At 38.4% G+C, this 4,745-nt stretch overlaps 1 pseudogene; it reads right to left on the reverse strand.

Moving 5' to 3' along the window:
* Positions 1-3,148: 3,148 nt before the first annotated feature.
* On the reverse strand, positions 3,149-3,949 carry LOC141372254 (NXPE family member 1-like; annotated as a pseudogene).
* Positions 3,950-4,745: the final 796 nt, after the last annotated feature.

Below are 4,745 nucleotides of genomic sequence, written 5' to 3' on the forward strand. Positions count from 1 at the left end.
ATGCAGTATTTACTCTTTATCTTATGTAATATGCATAAACAATTTGAAATTACTCAAATTTAACTTATACCCTTGATGATTATTTGCTAAACCTGGCAACCCTACTCGTGATCTTTATGAGTTTTCTCTTTCACTTCATTCTCTGTCTACAGATATCCTTCAGGGCTAAGTCAAATATCAACTTTAACATAAGCCCTTGCCTTTTTACTTTCTTCATAGAATTGGTAGGTTGAATGTCTTTCGGATTGCAACCTTGCTGAACATTTATTTTTCTCCATTTGCCCGTAATTCATCATACCTATTAGAACCTTAATAAACATTTGAAGAATACATGAATAAATATTAGGCAATTAATCATTAGTTGAAATAAATCTGAAAATGAATGTTATTGGTAAACTCAGATAGGCTTTGTAGAAAGTTATTTTAAAGCCAAGTATAAACATTATTCTTTCATAAGTAACATGGCTTTGCATTTGCCACTAAAACACATTTAATAAAAAGGACACTCCATATAAAATTGCTAAGTGCATAAACTAAAGGTTAGGAAGTTATGCCAACAGAGAATTAGGATAACCAAACCAAAATGTTCCTAATCTGAAGCTGTGGGTAACCATCAAAGACATTTGCACAGTGCCCCAGACATATCACTGACTCTAGGAGATGCACTACCATGTTTAAATATGAATGTAGAATACTAACGCTTTACCCTTTTGGATAAACAACTATAAAAATCTGTTATAAAAAGAATTTGAAATAATTTCCTTGAGCTGATTTCTCTCTTTAAAATCCAAAGTGACTGACATCACAAATACCTGCTAGGAATTGTGCTCCAGGAAATCCACGATTACTAGGATTCATATCGATAAACTTACCCCTGCATAAGAATGTCTCTTGGAAGACCCATGCCAAGCACCACCCACCACAGGACAGAGCAAACTTACTATTACATTGGAGATGTCCTTGAGTTTAGGAGGTTTCACCATTTCAACTCCCACACTGAACCTTCAGAAAATAAGATAACAAATTAGCCTTTTGTCTGTCCATACAATACAGGTAATAGAAGTCTTTTGCTTGTGAGGAAAAATTAATTTAAAATTTTCTACGAGTGAAAAATGTTGTGAATTTTGTATGTATTGGGCATTGTATATGGATTAGCATTTTGGAAAACTGTCTACTTTTCTGAGAGCACTTGAAGTCCAGGGCCACTCTGCTTATCTGTCCCATGCGATCAGTGTGTCCTGGGATTTTCAATTCAAAATATGTAATAAGCAAGTTCTCTTCTTTCATTGTTTCTGCATCACTTATTCAAGTTCATGTAATAGTTTTCTTGGATTACTGTGAGCCTCTAATTAACCAAGCTGTCTCAGTTTTATCCCACCTATATTCTTCAATACAACTGCCTAAACACCCTTTCTAATTGCAAATGCAACTGCATTCATTACTATTTAAAATCCCAATGACTTACTTAAGGACTTCAGGCTCCTTAGCATAGTATGCAGACCTTTTTCCACAGGGTTCCTGCTGCTTTATTTACATTTCTTGCTATGCTTACCTTCTATTTTTCCTAGAAACTCACCTTCTGATGATTGTGAACTATATCAAGGAAGGTAATGCATTTGCCTGATTCACAGCTATCTCCCTAATATCTTCAGAGAGGCTGGCAAAAAGTCATGTTTAGTCTGATGCATGAATAAATATACTTTGCATTTCTTTCCTCCAGCTGATGACTCTTCCTGCTTCAAAGCTCTTAACCTCCTTTTGACTCACTGTTTCAAACCTGTGTATGTGTATATGTAAAAGGGATGTAGGAGGAATGGGGATCCAGGTTCTAGGTATAACAAATATAAGTGGTACTTAACTCTCTGCTGTACATGACTCTCAGGTTCAATTCAGGAAAAAAGGAAGAGATCACATTTTCATCCTTACTGTGACTTTAGGCATAAGAATGGCTAGTGGGTAGGAAAAGATTTGGTGAGATGCACCATCAGAGATCAAAGGGAAAGAACAGAAACCCAATTGAGCTTTTACTTATTTCAGAAGGGAGGGACTACAGATCAACACTTGGGTAGCTACATGAAATTTGGAATGCATGTTATTTTTTCCATATTTGCTATCCATATTTTACTTCCTCTTGGCATATTTTTTGAAAGCTTGAGGGAAGAAGGTAGCATTCCACTCTGTCGTCAAGCTTAGGGAAAATGATTCCTCAGGATCAAAATGGATGGTAGCAGAATGGAAAGGAAGAGGAATCGGACTGAGCTTCTGAAACTTAAAGTTAGCAAAGGAGCAAAAGAATCTGGAGCTGATAAATTGTCTCAGGGCTTGGCCCACGGGTTCTGCATTTGTGGTGGTAGAGAGTTACCCTTTGCAAAATGGCTCATGAAGAGATCATGATAGTTCGTTCTAAGCAATGAAGTTTTCCAGCTTAACGGAGAACTGGTAGACCAAGGAGTGAGCATCTGTTTGTGAGCAAGGGAAGAAAGATATAGAATTGATGCAGCCATGATTGATGAGAGAAATATGCTTATATCCCAGTTTGTGGAGGCCTGTTAACTGGGAGTTTTTAAGAATCACTACATCACAATTTGATGACTATGGACTCCTTCAACCTGAGCAGCACATGCTGAGGAGAGTCTGATCTTGAGATCAACTGGAGATGACCAGTAGGAGTTGGCTTTTGGGAAAGATTACTCAGGATGCAGTGTGGACAGTGGATTAGAGATGGTAGGATTGTTGGGAGGGAAGCTATGACAAGTAGTCTAAATGAGGTGATAATGATCTGAACTCAGCAGTACTAGGCATGGAGAGAAATGAATGAATGCAAAAGATACTTAAGAGGTGGAATCTACATAATAGGACATGGGGATGAAGGCACATGGATGTCCATTTTATCAGAGAATCCTTTTTTGGTGTAACATTTTAAACACATATCAGAATACTTTCACCCTGAACATATTTTGTAAACCTAGGTCTACAGTAAAAGACATGATTGAATCTGAGAATACTGATCATAATGGGAAAGTAAAAGTACATATAACACAGAGTTCCACTTTGGGCAGTCCTCTGTTAGTGAACATTTTGGTGAGAATGCCGATCTTGGCAGTGGGAGTCATAAAAAGGGATCTCACAAACACATCACAGGTCTCACCAGACCTTGAGTAGAAGAGGCATCTGAAAATGTCATGTTCAATATTAATTGAGATGGGCAATATAGCTCTGCCCATGGGAACTTCTCAGAGTGTTTAAAAGTAATTTTTTGTGTGAAAAAGGCTTTATTCCTTGACAGTAAGATAAGAATCTCTCAATTCTGAATGGTCATGTGAATCAGGGCCTCACAGGGTGTGTGCTGAGGTCTCACGCAGTTCAGCACTTGAGTTTAGGGTCAGGCCATATTCAGTGAAGACATGAGTGGTGCCATTAACAAATTTACCTTTGAAAATAACCCTGTCATGGCCTTGGTTCCTTGCCCTCCAGAGAGCAGATACTCCTTCACTGGGGTGGATGATCAGGAGGACAGAGACCTGGCCTTCCCAGAACAGAGTGAGCCTGACAAGGTAGGTGCCATTGTGTTAAGTCTGTCACCTTTCCTCCAGTGTCTGCTTTTAGAGATGGGGATGACATCCTGGCCCTCGGGAAACACCACCTACTTTCCTTCCTGCATCCCAAGTGGTCCCTCCCCTCTAGTCGAATGTCTAGCTGATCTCCCCCTGCAGTAGGTGTCTCAAGGCTGGAGGATGTTGGCGGTGCTGTGTGCAGCACTGGTAGTGGTGTTCATATGGGTGAAAGGTCTGGGTGGGATCAGCTGGTTTAGTTTCTCCATGATTCCCTTTATTCTTTGCTCAGTCTCTATTGGTGGCTTTAATGGGCTCAGTGATATTTTAGGGTATGAGGACTTCATGGAGGTATTCCAGTGATGGAAGGAGATAGGTAAGTTTAGACCAGACCAAAACTGAAATTACAAGGTATGTGACATAATGAAATGAACCAAGTCATTTTACTTATGAATTTGAATGTTTATTTACCTATCATCATGTTATTTAAACTCTGATAATGTTGAATGACATGTAAACATTTTATAAATTAAAAATTATTTTTTAATTGTAGTTGATATACAATATTATATTACCATCAGGTATATAACATAGTGATTTACCCATTCTTTACATTACAAAATGTTCACCAAAATCAGTATAATCATGTGTCAACACATGAAGTCATTACAGTATTATTGACCATTTTCCCTAAGCTGTCCTTTTCATCCCCATGACTTATTTATAACTGGAAGATCATACTTCTTAATCCCCTTTATCTGTTTCACTTATCCCTACTCTGCCCTCTCCACAAGGCAATAAATAGTTTGCTCATTTGTTTATGAAATTATATGATATTTGTCTTTCTGTTTGGCTTAATTCATTTAGCATAATACCCTCTAGTTCCATCCATGTTGATGCAAATGGCAAGATTTCATTCTTTTTCATGACTGAGTAATACTCTCTTTTGTATGTACAGCATATGTCCTTTATCCATTCATCAGTCGGTGGACACTTAGGTTGCTCCCATATCTTGGGTCATGTAAATAATGCTTCAATAGGGGGGCGGAGCAAGATGGCGGAGGAGCAGGAGACCTAGATTTCGTCTGGTCTCAGGAATTCAGCTGAATAGGGATCAAACCATTCTGAACACCTACAAACTCAACAGGAGACCAAAGAAGAGAGTAGCAACAACTCTCTGAACAGAAAAGTGAC

This window comes from Callorhinus ursinus, unplaced genomic scaffold (genome assembly GCF_003265705.2).
Source record: "Callorhinus ursinus isolate GAN/ISIS: 27379988/994484 unplaced genomic scaffold, GSC_fseal_2.0 scaffold3888, whole genome shotgun sequence".
Classification (NCBI taxonomy): Eukaryota; Metazoa; Chordata; class Mammalia; order Carnivora; family Otariidae; genus Callorhinus; species Callorhinus ursinus.